Below are 16,267 nucleotides of genomic sequence, written 5' to 3'. Positions count from 1 at the left end.
GAGGCCAGTGATAGAGCGGATTGGTGGCACCTGGTGTCCAGCCAAGGTCAAACCATCACAGTCCTTTTTGGCACACAGCGTGGGGCAAGACAACTGCAGTTTTGTATTGTGTGCTATAGCTATAGTAGTGATTTAGTGGCAAGCCTCTGTATGGATCATGGAGTTTGTTGGCTGTACTGCTTATCTCTTTATTTGCTGAGTTTGGGAACATGTTAGTACAAGTAATGGCTGTGTGCTTTGCCCTGGTGTTGATGATCTTACTGTGCTGGGGGAGTTATCTTCTGGGGAGGATGAAGGAACTTGGGACTGTCCTAGTACAAACAGTGGCTACGTGCTTTCCTCTGGCTTTAGTGACCTTGCTGTGCTTGGGGAGCTATCTTGTGGAGAAGGTGAGGGAACACATCTCTCTCTCCCTAACCAGGATTGATGTGGATGGTTTTATTATAGAGGCTCCTGAGGTCTTTGCTTACCCTTACGTGAGCTGTTTAATACTGCTAATTAATACTGTTGGCATATTACGGGTTTTGTGGAATCTGGTCTCATCCTGGTGCAAGTGAAGACAACTTTTGGATGAGATGATATTGAAATGTGCCTTGAGGCAGCCGGTCCCTAGGTGACAGGGTGTGTGGAAGGATTTTGGCAGATTTCTAGGATGGTTTTCACCTCCCATAGCCTGGGACTTTACACCTGAACAAGCAAGCAATCCTGGCAAACTGACATGCTACCTGATAGAAGGGTGCCTTGCCTACCCTAATGAAAACCAACAGCTTCTAGCACTGTACTGGGGCCTGGTCTGTGCCTATTGAGCCGCAGTTCAGTACTCTGAGAGCTGTGGTTGAGGCAGGAACCCAAACTGCATCTGAGGACACCATAGTTGAGATAGGGACCCAAACAACAACTACAGCAATTGCCCCAGTAGTGAAAAAGAAACAGTGGACAAGGAGAACAACAGGTCCATATCATCAATTAGTAAGGGAGGAGGAAGAAGAGGAAGTGTTTGATCTAGAAGCCAATCCTTCGACAAAAAAATTGGAGGAAGGAGTGAAAGAATTCAAATGGGAAGCAGAAACTACCTGGTCCCTGGCATCATCAGAACTTCGAGACCTACGGAAAGATTACAGCCGACAGCCAGGTGAATGAATTGCTGCCTGGTTGGTCCGATGCTGGGATAATGGGGCTGACAGTCAGCAACTGGAAGGTAAAGAAGCCCAATAGGTGGGACCCCTTGCTAGAAACCAGGGAATTGAGAGAGGAATTGGAAGAAAGGCAGCAATTTGCAGTCTCTGGAGATGGCTCCTCTCAAGTGTGAGGGCAAGATAGCCATTCAAGGAAGATCTTGTGAACTTCCCAGGAAAGCGGACTACCGCAGAAGAAGGCATCAAGTACCTCAGAGAATTAGCAGTGCTGGAAGACATCTACAGTGATCTAGATGATGATCAGGTCTCCGAAGATCCAGAGGATGTCCCGTGCACACAAAGGAAGGTGATTCAAAGTGCCCCAGCATCCTATTCTAACAGCTTGGCAGTGATGTGTAGCCCGGATATGGATACGCCAGCTGTGGAGAGAGTGTGTTCCTGGCTCCAAAACTTTCAAGAAAATCTCTGCCTTCTCATCCCTATGGGCCAGTGTCTTGGCTACAGGGGTGCCCCAAGAAATCAGTCCTCTTCTGCCCCGGTCAGAGGGAAAGGGAGCGTTGGGCGCATGCCACATGGTGCTCTGGTTCTTCCTGTGTGACCAGGGGGAGGATGTGAGGAGATGGGATGGTGAACGCACCTTCAAGCTGGAAGCCCACGTACGCGAACTGAGAGGGAAGGCAGCTGTTAAGAAGGGGCCACCCAAGAAGGCTGTCAGCTTAGTTGCTGTAGAAACACAAGGAGGAAATCGGTGATCTCCCAGACATGGGAGAGCTGAAATCACCTCCCTTAATCCTGGTGAGGGGACTTCTGGTCTGGCACTGCAAGGGTCAGACAGTGAATACTCTGACCAGGAACAAGAATAGAGGGGACCCTGCCTTCAGCCAGGAGGAGGAAAGGGATGACTAGGTTTACTGGACTGTGGGGATCCGATGGCCTGGCACATCAGATCCTCAGAAGTATAAGGCTTTGGTAGACACTGGTGCATGGTGTACGCTGGCGCCATCAGGGTATAGGGGCACAGAATCTATCTGGCTCTCTGGAGTGACAGGGGGATGCGAAGAATTATTGTGTTGGAGGCTGAGGTGAGCTTAACAGGGGACAAATGGGAAAGGCACCCCATTGTGACTGGCCCAGAGGCCCCTTGTATCCTTGGCATAGACTACCTCAGGATGGGGTACTTCAAGGACCCAAAGGGGTATCAATAGGTTTTTGGTGTAGCCACTGCGAACACAGAGAAGATCAAACAATTGTCTACCCTGTCTGGCCTCTCAGAAGATCCTTTCATTGTGGGATTGCTGCAAGTTGAAGAACAGCAGGTGCCAATTGCTACCAGGACGGTGTACCAGCAACAGTATTGCACAAACCAAAACTCCCTAGCTCCCATCCATGAGCTGATTCATCAGCTGAAGAGCCAAGGAGTCATCGGCAAGACTCACTCACCTTTTAATAGTCCCATATGGCCAGTGCAAAAGTCTGACGGAGGGTGGAGGTTAACAATAGGCTATCGTGGCCTGGGTGAAGTGACACCACCACTGAATGCTACTGTACCAGACATGTTAGAGCTCTGATACGAACTGGAGTCAAAGGCAGCCAAGTGGTATGCCACAATTGAGGTTGCCAATGCATTTTTCTCAATCCCTTTGGCAGACCTCAGTTTGCTTTCACTTGGAGGGGTATCCAGTACACCTGGAATCGACTGCCCCAGGGGTGGAAACACAGCCCCACCATTTGTCATGGACTGATCTAGGCTGCACTGGAAAAGGGTAATGCTCCTGAACATCTACAATACATCAGTGACATCATTGTGTGGGGAAGCAAGGCAGAAGAAGTGTTTGAGAAGGGAAAAAGTAATCCAGATTCTTCTGAAAGCTGGTTTTGCTGTAAAGAAAAGCAAGGTCAAGGGGCCTGCACAGGAGATTCAGTTCTTGGGAATAAAATGGCAGGATGGATGCTGTCATGTGCCTATGGATGTGGTCAACAAGATATCAACTATGTCTCCACCAGCTAACAAGGAAACACAAGCTTTCCTAGGCCTTGTAGGGTTCTGGAGAATGAATATTCCAGGTTATAGTCAGCTTGTGAGCCCTCTGTATCGAGTAACATGAAAGAAGAACTATTTTAAGTGGGGCCCGGAGCAGCAACAAGTCTTTGGGCATATCAAACAGGAAATAGCTCGTGCAGTAGCTCTTGGGCCTATCTGGACAGGACCATCTGTGCAAAATATTCTTCACACTGCAGCAGGGGAGCATGGTCAGTTAGAAAACATCAGGAGAAACCCAAGAATGACCATTAGCGTTTTGGAGTTGGGGGTATTGAGGATCTGAAGTCCACTATACCCCACCTGAAAAAGAGATGCTAGCAGCATATGAGGGGGTTCGAGCTGCTTCAGAGGTTGTTGGTACAAAATCATATCTCCTCTTGGCACTGCAATTGCCTTTGAACTGGATGTTCAAAGGAAACATTCTATCTCCACATCACGCAACTAGGGCTATATGGAGTAAGTGGGTAGCATTAATCATGCAACAAGCTTGACTTGGGAAACCCAACCACCCAGGAATCCTGGAAGAGATCATGGGCTGGCCAGAAGGCAGAGATTTTGGAGCATTGCCTGAGGAAGTGGCTCGTGCCCAAGAGGCACCACCATATAATGAGTTGTCAGAAGATGAAAGGTGTTACGTTTTGTTTACTGATGGATCCTGTCATGTGGTAGGAAGTCGTCGGAAGTGGAAAGCTGCTGTGTGGAGTCCCACACGACAGGTTGTTGAGGCCACTGAAGGAGAAAGCAAGTCAAGTCAATTTGCAGAAGTGAAAGCCATCCAACTAGCCCTAAAGATTGCTCAACAAGAAAAGTGGCCAGTACTCTATACTGACTCCTGGATGGTGGCTAATGCCCTGTGAGGTTGGCTGTAGCAGTGGAAAAAGACCAATTGGCAGAGCAGAGGAAAACCCATCTGGGCTGCTGCATGGTGACAGGACATTGCTGCCCAGGTAGAAAAGATGGCTCTAAAGGTATGTCATGTAGATGCTCACATGCCCAAAAGCCGTGCCACTGAAGAGCATCAAAACAATGAACAGGCAGACAAGGCTGCCAAATTGAGATAGCTTGGGTGGACTTGGACTGTGAGTGTAAGGGCAAGTTATTTGTAGCTCGATGGGCCCACGAAACATCTGGATATCTAGGGAGAGATGCAACATACAGATGGGCTCATGATTTGAGGGGTGGACCTGACCATGGAGGCCATCACACAAGTCACTCACAAATGTGAAACATGCTGCAATCAAGTGAGCCACATGAGTAAAATCTCCCTAGAACAGAGGGTGGTGGCTGGGTTTTTGATAGGGCGAGGCCTGGCAAATAGACTATATTGGACCACTGCCACGAACATGCCAAGGCAAGTGCTACATACTCACCATGGTAGAAGCAACTACTGGTTGGCTGGAAACATACCCTGTAAACCATGCCACTGCCTGAAACACCATCTTAGGCCTTGAAAGGAAAATTCTGTGGCAACATGGTACCCCAGAAAGAATTGAATCAGACAATGGGACTCATTTCCGAAATAACCTCATAAACTCCTGGGCGAAGAAACATGGTGCTGAGTGGGTGTATCACATCCCCTATTACCCACAAGCCTCTGGAAAGATTGAGAGATATAATGGACTGTTAAAGGCTACGTTGAGAGCTTTGGGCAATGGGACACGGAAACACTGGGATACAAATTTAGCAGAAGCCACTTGGCTGGTTAATACCAGAGGATCTGCTAACCACCCTGGTCCTGCCCAAGCAAGACCCCTACATACTGTGGGAGGAGATAAGGTCCCCATAGTGCATGTGGGGAAGTGGCTGGGGAAGGCAGTGTGGATTGCTCCTCCCATTGGAAAAGACAAACCCGTTTGTGGGATTGTCTTTGCTCAAGGGCCTGGGTGTACTTGGTAGGTAATGTGGAAGGGTGAGGAGACCCCATGTGTATCTCAAGGAGATTTATCCTTGGGGGAAAAATAATCTGTGATGCGAGCTGTATGTTGTACGAAGTGATGTAGCAGCTGGTGTTGGCACCCAACAATCAAGCATACTGCTTCTCCTGACCTGAACACCTGTCTTGACAGATGGGGCTCAAGTCATGGAACATGTGGATCTATCTATTAAAGGACAGGGGACAGTAGTTAATGAGAATTAACAGAGGATTGGGAAATGGTTCACGAGAGAGAGCTTAGCCCTCTCTGGAGATCTTCCCGGTCCCCATGTCTTTCCTCAACAATGAGGCCTGCTAGAATGCCACAGATTGATGTGTCGTGTGCAAATCCTCTCTCCCTACACCTTGGCGACCATCAGGAAGAACCTTTCTATCCCCAGTGAGAGAAGTTGGCTGTCATGGTAAGTTATTGGTGAGATGGCTTGGCCTTTGACTGGACTGGCTGAATCTTCCCATCTCTTCCTGCACTTTCTGTTGCTGGTGGTTTCTTCTAATGTAGCAGAAGCCAGTATGCAGGCTGCTTGAGACCTACAGTCTCAGATGTTGCAGATGATAGCATTCTCTAAGTAAAGGATTAAGGTCAGGCCTCTAATATGGATCAGATCAAACTGAGCAATATCTCCTGAAAATTTATTATGTTCCACATAATAGATCAACTGGTTTCCTTAGGCAGCTGGGAAGAGCTGCCCTCAGTCTGAGAGGGACAATGGTCAAAGGGGGAGAAAAGCTCATGCCAAATGAGGGAGAGACTGTAGCATGCAGAAAGAGTCAAGAAACAAGTGTCAAAGGAAGATCCCAGTTTTGTCTTGTTATTGGTGGTTGTTTCTTTTGCAAGAGCTGTAGTTGAGGTGGGATGTGTTTCACCCCCATTAATTCTCTTTGGTGATGTAAAACTCCCGTCTCACAGCTATGCAGTAACTAGTCCTACTACAGCCACACAATATGGATTGCAGGCACAAACTTGCTAGCTTTAACAAAGCCTTGGTGCTGTGTGGACTGCCAAAGAAATGGAGACGAAGACATGTCCATTGGAGGAAATCAAACAAAATAAAAACCAAACAAGAAACCAAAAACTTCCTGAGCTTTGCTGATGAGGGAACAGGATCTGAACCTGAACTCATCCTGTTCAATCAGCATAAACCTACAAAGCTCTGGGAGGGAGCACAACTGGGCTGTTAATGCATAAAAACAGGGCACTGGGGCCTATGTAGTTAACACACCTTGTAACACCTCAAGGTCTAGGCAATCTATTGAGTGCTCATTACATTATGTGAACAATAGATTCTCAGTCTAGAGACCATTTTACATATCTTTCTTCCAAGTTAATAGCTTTGTCCGTGCTAATAGTCAGGAAAAGCACATTGTGGGATTGTAGTGTAGCTTGATCGCTTAATTTTGCCAGCTGCCATTAGCTATAGCTGTGTGTCCTCATCCAGGGTTGGGGATCTGAGGGACATTCCTTGAAGCTGCCTTTGAGCATGGGAAGACCAACCAGCAGCAGCTGGTGCCTGTAGTGGCTCCCGACTAGAGCCATGTTTTGCCAGGTGTCACTGCTGGGAGCCTGTGGTGAACCTGCATCACCTGTGCTCGGGGCAGGTCAGCCAGCTAACTTGCAATGGCCTGCTTTCCCTTTTTGTTCTCAGGTGTTGTAGGATGGCAAACCCTGCATGCTGGGGCAGAGGCATCTGGCTTGCTCAGGAGACCAGCTTTTTAATCCTTGAAGCTGTTTGAAGAGATGTTCCCTGACGGAGGGAGCTGCCTGTAACTTGCAGCCTTTGTGTTGAGTCTTGTGCTTTAGTGATGTAAAGGAGGCATGGCGCTCCCCTGCCCTCCTGGCCTGGTCTGCAAGCCTGGCTGGGCTGGGCTGGTGACACCTGTGACGTGGTCTTGTAAGTTCAGTCTCACCCATGGCCATGTGTTGCTACCTGCTGCTGAATCCCCTCACTGCGGGGCTTCTGGCAACCCCTGGGCTCAGCTGCCATCTCCATTGGGATTGGCTGGGCCCCCAGCAGTCCAGAAGGGGGGAATTGCAGGCAAGCATCACCTGGGACCTGGATAGCATCTGGCAAAGTGCTCTCTGAAAAGAAATTGCAGCTGGCATCTGTCAGGCAGAGCATGCTGGCTCCTGGGTTGGCTGCCTGCAGTGACCTCCCCTGGGCTGGGGAGACCTGTGCCTGCAGGTGGGATGTGGGCAGGGGCTATGGAAGAAGCCTCAAAGCAGAACTGCAGCATCTGGAGATGTTCCCAGGAGCATCTGAGACGGAGAGGAAAGGAAAGGGTGTGTTGACTTTGGCACACAGGAACCACAAGGGAGAAGGGTTAGGCAACCATAAGATGACAGGACAAGGACTTTGGTGGGTCTGGTTTAAAACAGACCAGAACAGCTTTGGGTGACAGCAGAGTTTCTATTGGCTTTTATTGAATACTTCCCTCAGTTCAAGAGCAGCTCTACCTTCATGTCCACCAGTATCATAACTTGTCATTCAAATGCTTTCCTGAATGATTTAAAACTGACCCCTGGTCAAATTTACAGAAGCATGGTTTTGTTTTGGTTTTTTTTTTGTTTTCTTCCCTCTTGACAGTTTGGCAGTAATGGAACTGGTACTTCCAAATACAGACATGTTCTGCTATCCTAAAGCCCACTGCACTTCAGTACCCTCATGCACCATGTAGTGCAGGACTTCGAATCGAGACATTCCAGTCTTGTGGTCTGCCAGTGCGTATACATGTGTGTATGTGTGTTGTCTTTAAAGTTTGGACCATAGGAACTGAACTCCTGGTCTTTTCTGAAGTGGAGTCTAGGCACTTGTCCATGAGCTTAGGGCATTAAGCAAACTGTTTGAAGATGTGTGGAGATGCTACATCAGTAGTGCTATGCAAACCGTTGCTTCGTTAGCTGGCAGGGAAAAGGAACTATATTCCAGTGAGCAAGCAGTGCCGAGAGGGGTAGGAGAGCGTTTTCTTCAGAGAATATGTGCCAAGGGGCTATCGATACGGCAGCATAGGCTGCGTGTCTTGGCCCAGAGTTAGGAGCTGCTGTCACTAATACCTAAAGCTGAAATCAATACATGGGTACATGTACAAAGTATGCTTGGAAATGACCTCTGGACACTTTCTGGGTAGGTGAACAGGAAAAGTCCTTAAGCAAAATATTCCATATGGAAATAGGATTTCTGTAAGCAGAGGACCCGCCCTGAGTAGCCTGGTCTAGCTTCAGAAGTAGCCCTGCTTTGAGCAAGGGTTGAAGAAGATACCTCCAGCCTGAATGATTTCCTAGCACAACTTTTGTGCTCAGCTGTGGTGAGGTGGGTCCTGCGGCGGTCCAGTGGCATCTGGTGAGGCATCTGACATGAGGGTTTGGTAGGTGGTAGGGAACACTGAGGTCTGATGGTGATCCTTTAGCTCAGGAAGGGCAGAGGCTGTGCAAGGACCAGCATGGTGTGCTGCGCCTGCCTGGTCTTAAAACGCTAAATATGCAAATAAATATGAACTGGAGGCAGAGTCTAAGAGACAGAGGCCATGGTGCTGCAGGCCAGCGTGAGTCAGCAAGGGGCACTTTGCCCTCTGCGTCAGTCCCAGATGGCAGCTCGGGGGCCTGCAGGGAGTCAGCAGCAGGGGCCCTTCGCCCTCTGAATCAATGCCAGCTCCGTGCTGGAGGAGGGCACCCAGGAGGGCTGTTTGCCCGCCCTTTGCTTTACTGTGCCAACACTGACTTCAGTGCCTTAGCGTGGTAAAAGTGGCTGATGTGAGCACCTGGAGAGGGACAAAAAGCGTCCTTCCCCATCTGACCATGTTGACATCTATGTCATGAGGAGGTTCCTGCATGCATTGAACACCAAAGCTAGAGCCCTCGCTGCCTGGCATTAAAACCTCCCCAGCGTATTTCAGTGATGAGGTGCCAGGGAGCGTCCAGCTGAGGTGACTGTACTCCCTGGGTTTAATTCTGCTTTCTACAGTTGTTTCCCAGATGGCTTTTGCACAGGAGGGCTGCACTGCTCGGGAGGCTGGTGGTGTCCCTCACCCCACTGCCAGCCGTCGAGAGTGTAGCGTGCGATGGGTGCAGAGGCTCCGAATGGTGTGCAGGGCCTTCTTGCTGCAGGGCGTGGGGTAAGGGTCAGTGCAGACCATTCGCAGTCTTCCTGATAAATCTGCCCTTGAGGCTATGGCATCAGGGAGCCACGCAATGCCAGCGCTGAGGCAAGCGCTGCAGGGCCTGGAGGTTTGTGCTGCTGTTCCAGTGCAGGTGGGACAGCCTACCCAGGACACCTCTCCCCAAAACCTACCTCTGAGGCAGCTTTACTGCATGGGCATGGAGAAGATGTGAAGATGTGGAAGGAAATGTTTCAAATAAGAGTGGCCCTAAGGTTACAGCATGAGTCTGGCTGACCTTACCTCATAGCCCCCATGCTTGCTTGGTGACTGGTTGTTTTTGATTTTTATGCTTTTCTTTCCACTTCCCCTGCTCCCCCTTCAAAAGAGGGAGATGAGGTGCATTTACCTCCCTGGGCAGAGGTGTAGCCAAACTGAATTCGAGGCTGTTGAGATCTGTGCGGTCCTTGGACAGAATGGACAACGAAGCATGAAGGATTGCTTCTGTGGGGAGGTGTTACATGGCCACAGCTTGTTCATGCAAATCCCGTGTGCCCACTCTAAGAAGCTACAATTCACAGCCCTGCCTCTGAAACAGGCCACTGGGTCTGACCAGGACTTGGATCTGGCCCAGGTTTGGAGTCAGATGTGCAGCTGTGGCAAGCAACTGCAGTATCTGGATCTGATCTCCAACAATTTCTGGCCTTGAGACTTGTGGCTCAGACCCAGAAGAGGAAGGGGGTGAAGGTGTGATGTTCCCAGTAATGGAATAAAGCAAAGCTGTGAGATAATGCCTTTGGATGTGTCCTCTGTTGGCTTTGTTTGGGTAACTTGTTAATTCTCTTCTGAAGAAACAATCCTGGGTTAATAATATATATAAAGAGGCAGGTTTGGGCTTCTTGTCTGGTTGAAGGTTCCCTGGATACTGTTCTTCCTTCTCTTATACCTGAGAGATTTCAGGAGCCTGTCATCTCAGGTGAGCACATGACTTTCCCTTTCGGAAGCTGAGTTTGAGCTCCCTCAGCTCAGATAGCTTTGGGACATGGTGCATTCTGCTTGAAACCCTCAGCTCTCCCTAAAACTTGGCAAAGATGTGGGAGATGGGGGAGGAATGCACAAATCCTTTTGGGGAGCAACATCTCTTTCTCATCTCACCTACTTTTCTTTTCTTCCACCATGTTCTGCATGGTACTGTAACCATAGCATTTTGGGGAGCTGCTGGGCTCTGTCAAAATGCTAGAGTCCACTACTCTAGGTGGTTTTGTTCAGGACACAAAGTGTTGCTGCTGACTCAGGCCTTGCTGTGGTATGTGCTGCCACCTGCCAGAAATTAGTGTGGCTTTGCAGTGCTACCTCCTGTTTTATCCCTCCCACTCTGCTCTCACTTCCCTTTCTCACTCTCCCTTCAGTTCTTCTCTGTTTCCCCTTCACGCCTGGGTGCTCAAATATCCTTTTGTCTGAGCTTTCACAGCTCTGTATAACCCATTTCTTCCCAGGTCTCCTAGTGTATCTGCATGGCACCCTGTTTCACCTTCTGTCATCAGCAGGGGTGACTGCCTTGCAGAAGAGGTCTCTTCACCCTGCAGCTCTGGCCAGTGTTGTCAACCATGCGTGAGAAGGGCATGGGGTGCTTTTCTCTCAGGTCCCAGCAGGCTGCAGTGCTCTCACACTGTTCCCTGGAGCTGGGGCAACTCAGCTCCTGCAGCAAGAACTGCACTATCCCTTCCCTAGCCAGTTCCCTGCAGCAGGGTACACAGTACACAGTGGGATCGCTTATTGCCAGATCCCCTCTAACCACCCAAATACTTCAAGAGCTCTCAAAGAGCTCCTGCTGCCTGAATCCCTTTGATTAGATATCTGCCATCCCTTACTAACCTCTCAGTGCCAGGCCTTGGGCCCCCATTCCCTGTGCTTCAGTGCCTTTTTATGCTCTTCCCTTGGCTGTGAGGGCTCTGCTCTCCCTTTATTTCCTCCATGGCCAATTCTGCATTAATCCCTAGGAGAGGAGCAAGGTGATGTGGAGAGGGAAGACCAAGAGGGTGGTGTGCATTCACTTCTGATGCTCTCTTCATCCAGGTGCAGGGACAAAAAAAGCCAGGATTGGGTTTAGACAGCCTTTATCTGAGTGACCTGGAAGACTGTGCTAGCTAGAGGTGCCATAAAAGCAGGTGATGGCAGGACTGTGCTATCAGCAGGCAGCTAGGGTCCTACTGCAAATGTGGTAGAGATCTGCAGGTGCTTTCTGTCCACCAAGGGAACTGACCATTAATTCCTGCTCACCTTTCCTGTCTGCTTACTGTGAAAAGGTCTGCCTTCTTATGCCATGGCTGCCCACTTTCCTTAGAAGTCTTTGCAGAAGAACTTCACAGATAGCTGGATTATTCTCATGCTTATGATTATTGACGCCTTCTAAGAGCTACAAGAGGGAAGATTTCCTTACAAGAGTTATATTGACTCTTCCCAAAGTATGTCATACTTATACATGTCCGTTAATTTTATTCTTTTGTTAAAATTTCTATTAACTGGGCCACTACAGATGCCAAACCTTGAGCTTCCTAAATCCTCCTAGACTTCTCCCCTCTTTGCTATATACCTTGCCACCCTGCAATTCAGTGATTAAAAGGAGGTTTAAGGCAAGAGGCCACTCACTGCTATTAGCAACTGTTTCACCTCCGAGTTGCTTGGGAAGCCCTGAGACCCTGTGGTGGGTTGACCTTGGCAGGATGCCAGGTGCCCACCAAAGCCACTCTATCACTCCCCTCTTCAACCAGACAGGGGAGGAAAAAAAATACATTGAAAGGCTCGTGGGTTGAGATAAGGACAGGGAGAGATCATTCGCCAGTTACCATCATGGGCAAAACAGACTCAACTTGGTGAAATTAATTTATTACCAGTCAAAATCAGAGTAGGAGATGATAAAAACTGCTGAATCTTAAAACACCTTCCCCTCACCCCTCTTCCCAGGCTCCACTTTGCTCCTGATTTTCTCTCCTTAATCCCTGCAGCGGCACAAGGGGATGGGGAATGGGGGCTGGGGTCAATTCATCACACTCTGTCTCTGCTGCTCCTTTCTCCTCAGGGGAGGACTCCTCACACTCTGCCCCTGCTCCAGCCTGGGGTCCCTCTTGCAGGAGACAGTCCTCCATGAACTGCTCTAGTGTGGGTCCTTCCCACAGGCTGCAGTTCGTCATGAACTGCTCCAGCATGGGTCCATAATTTCCACAGGGTGCAGTCCCTCAGGAACAGACCATTCCAGTGTGGGTCCCCTGTAGGGTCACAAGTTCTACCAGCAAACCTGCTTCAGTGTGGGCTCCTCTCCCCACGGGTGTGCAAGTCTTGCCAGGAACTTGATCTGGCGCAGGCTTCCCACAGGGTCACAGCCTCCTTACTTTGGGCATCCACCCGCTCTAGCTTGGGGTCCTCCATGGGCTGCAGGTGGAGATCTGCTCCACCACTGACCTTCACAGGCTGCAGGGGGACAGCCTGCCTCACCATGGTCTTCATGGGTTGGACTAGATGATCTCCTGAGGTCCCTTCCAACCCTTGCCATTCTGTGATTTTTGTGATTCACCAGGGGCATCTCTGCTCTGGTGCCTGGAACACCTCCTCCCACTCCTTCACTGACCTTGGTGTCTGCAGGGCTGTTTTCTCTCGCATCCTCTCACTTCTCTTTTCTCTCTGGCTACTGAGTCACAGCCAGGTTTTTTTCCTTCTTAAATACCTTAACACAGAGGTGCTACCACTGTTGCTGATTGACTTGGCCTTGGCCAGCATCAGACACAAGGAAAACTTCTAGCAGCTTCTCACAGAAGCCCCCCTGCTACCAAAACCTTGCCACACAAACCCTGTACAGACCCTCTTGACCAGACCTGCTAATTCCATGCCTTTTGCACAGTCACTTTTATTTTGGATAGGTCCTTTGGTTTAGTCTCCCACAAAACAGGATCCTTTGTGGGAATTTCTCCATTTTCTTCCACTCACAAATAATTAATTTAGTTTTGTTTCAATGTCCTTGTTTTCTCTGACTGCTTCTTTTATACCCTGCTCTTCAGTTGTCCTCAAAGCTTGTGAAAAGGTTTCTGCTTTCAGTATCTATAGGAAAGGACTTATTACTACTTCTGGTGGCTTCTGGTAGTTGTTTTTCAGACTGGTTTTTTTTATCTTTGCTTTGTTGTGGTTTTACATTTCATTGAGATCACGATCAATTCAATTTTCCTCATCTGAATGCAAGGTCAGCTTGTTGAAGAGTGCATACTGATAATCCCTTTGGCGCAACATTTTAGCCACATCAGTTTCCTTTTGCCAAGTCTTCTAAAGAGGTGGTAGGTATTGGCTTTGGGCTGCCAGTGTGATGCCCCTGCATAACCTCCATGCCACCTGTGATGACTGAATTCCCTCAGGTGCCCCTCTCTGTTCTGACTGGCTTGTGACAAGTGTCTCACTTCCCTGCAGCTTCTACCACAGCTATGCTCAGCTTCAAAAGGGGCTGTGTTTTGGAATGTGGGAGGGGGTCACAATTTTAGGATTCAAGGCTTTCTCTTTGCTTATGAATTCAATTTTTACTCAACTGGTTCAGCTTGATTTTGAAAGAAGTAAGGCACATGCAATGGTACTGTCTCCTCTGCTGTTACATGGACCTGCTTGCTAAATTGGGTGAAACCGGCTGTGAGATGAAGGGCTTACCTTACTCAAACTTCATTGATAGGTAGGGGAGAAAGAGGGTTAGTGCCTTGACTGCCTTCTGTTTGGGTCAGCTGGCCAAATGGTGCCTGCACAGCTTGCAGAGCCATCACCTAAAGGCAGCAGCTGGAGCACGAGTAGGGAGGGAAAGCAGGACTGTTGTGGTGAGCAAACACACGAGCCCTAGGAAGGAGCTGGGGCTTGCGAGGTGCATGGGAGTTAGGAGCGTGGGCAGTACTGTTGGGAGTACTGATTGGGGTTGAGATAAAAGATGGTCTGGGGGGTGGAACACAGGTATTGTGGGGGGATGAGTATGTACTGTGTGGGTGGGCAGAACACAGGTGGAGAGGGAAGGGAGGAACTGAGGAAGAGCAGCGGGAAAGCAATGAAACAACGTGTGAGTTTTGGGGTTGTTTTTAAGCAAGGCTTTATTTTTTTCTATTTTCAGTCCTGCAGCTAACTGCTGGGCTTGATTCTCCCTCTCTCCCACCCATTTACATGCCATGGGTGCATATGAAATTCAAAGCACAGACTTTATCCTCAGGAATATCCCCTTGCTGTTGTTGCACAAGAGCCCAGCACTGCCTCCTATGGAAGTATGGCTGAGGGTTGAATTTTGACAGCAAGCAACAGCTCTGGTGGCTGAGAAGGAAGAATTGAGCTGTCTCCTGATGTCTGAGTGCAGTCTAGTGTATTCTAATAAAATCAGCAGCTAGATTCTGAATTTGTATTTGAAATGCCTCAGCTGTGTTTGGAGATCTGTTTCAATGGCAAAAAGCTCATGAAGCTACACTGTGACTTCCTTCTCTGTTTGCTGATTGTATTTCCCATTTCTTCACGGTGGAAAGTTTGAAACCCTGCCAGGAAGTAAGCCTTTTCCCCATGGGACTGTGAGTCTGTTGTGGCTTGGTTGGCCGTGGGCAAGGGCGGGGGGGGCATGCAGAGGATTACTCTGACTGAAATCTCGGCATGAAATTTGAGGGCATAACTAGGTTTCAGCAAGCAATTAGGGAGACTTAATTCCAGTGAGAGGGCCAAGCCTGAAGACAAAAAAAGTGCTGGAAGGATGTTGGAAAGAAAGGCAGGCAGCATGCATCTTCTCAAGGGACTAGGCTTCTGTCCTGCAGCTGCTCTTCTTCTTGTACTACAGTACTCTTTGCACACTATACAAAAAGGAGAAGTGAAGTCAGCTCAGTGCACACGAGACATGAGGAGGCTCCTTGGTAAAGAAATCCAGCTACAAATGCCCCATTCTGTTTAGGGGCATATCTATAATCTGTGTTCAGATGTCCACCACATCACTCCCCTGCCCTTTACCTTCTACCATGCTGTTCTCCTCTGTTGTCTGATGCGTGTTCTTCCTTGCATGGTCCTATCTCACTTCCAACTCTGCCCTGTGTATCCTCTGTGCTAACTCCCTGGATGTCCTGCTAGCGTGTCATTCTGGTCTGCCTTGAGGAAATTCCAGCTAGCCAAACTAACCAAGCAAATCTTCTTTCTGGTTGTTTTGGAGACCTTATTGTGGCTTTTCAATACTTAGAGGGGGCTTATAAGAAAGTCGGAGAGAGACTATTTACAAGCACCTGTAGTGACAGGACAAGGGGCAATGGTTTTAAACTGAAAGAAGCTAGATCTAGATTAGATATAAGGAAGAAATCCTTTACAATGATGGTGGTGAGACACTGGAACAGGTTGCCCAGAGAAGTTGTGGATGCCCCATCCCTGGAAGTGTTTAAGGCCAGATTGGACAGGGCTTTGAGCAACCTGGTCTGGTGAAAGATGTTCCTGCCCATGGCAGGGTGGTTGGACTGGATGATCCTTAAAGGTCCCTTCCAGCCCAAATAATCCTGTGATTACTGAGTCCTATCTGCTGAGTGAACCTTTCTCAATCTCTTTCTCAAGGGTATGCTGACTCATTGGCATTTCTTCTCAGAAATCCTTCTGATTCAGCAAGTATCTTACCAGTAATTTCCCTTAATTGTCTCCTTTCAACATCTGCCCCAGCCTGAAATCAGACTAAACAGTAGTCTGACATTTTCCCTGAGGTAATATTTGAGGCCATTACCAGAAAGCAGAAAAGGGACATAAAAGACAGTATTGGAGTAAAAAATATAAACCAGCCCTTTTCAGCCTCAGAAATGGAGCCTGACTCCCTGAAGCAAGCACTGCTCTGAACTTCTACAGGCTGTAAATCAGGTCGTGGTAGAGAGGTCCCTGTGTGTGCTCTTCCCAATAATCTCTCAAACAATCAACTTCTTTTTTATGTTTATTCCACTTTGCTTGTTCTTCTCCTCGACCCTAGCATCATCCTTCTCTGTTTCTCCTTGGATGTATCAAACTTCTGATTATTTTGATTCCTCTGCCTAAGGCTGCAACTGCCCGGTGTCA

General features: G+C 48.7%; 1 protein-coding gene across 5 annotated transcripts in view; it reads left to right on the top strand.

The window, feature by feature from the left end:
• Positions 1-16,267, top strand: part of LOC104122779 (C-type lectin domain family 4 member D) — a 31,179-nt gene that overhangs the window by 2,721 nt on the left and 12,191 nt on the right. For 2 of the 5 annotated variants that reach the window (XM_035890539.1, XM_035890536.1), the window contains exon 1: positions 5,185-7,826. The exons of 1 other annotated variant lie outside the window; for it this stretch is intronic. The gene's annotated coding sequence lies outside the window, so the exon portion shown is untranslated. Of the gene's footprint in view, positions 1-5,184; positions 7,839-16,267 lie in introns of those variants that run through there. 2 more of the 5 variants (XM_035890540.1, XM_035890538.1) reach the window with 2 other exon arrangements.

The sequence above is a fragment of the Egretta garzetta genome, unplaced genomic scaffold (assembly GCF_000687185.1).
Source record: "Egretta garzetta isolate BGI_Z169 unplaced genomic scaffold, ASM68718v1 scaffold363, whole genome shotgun sequence".
Lineage (NCBI taxonomy): Eukaryota > Metazoa > Chordata > Aves > Pelecaniformes > Ardeidae > Egretta > Egretta garzetta.
The sequence above is the reverse complement of the archived record's forward strand: the minus strand, read 5'-3'. Positions and strand labels throughout refer to the sequence as shown.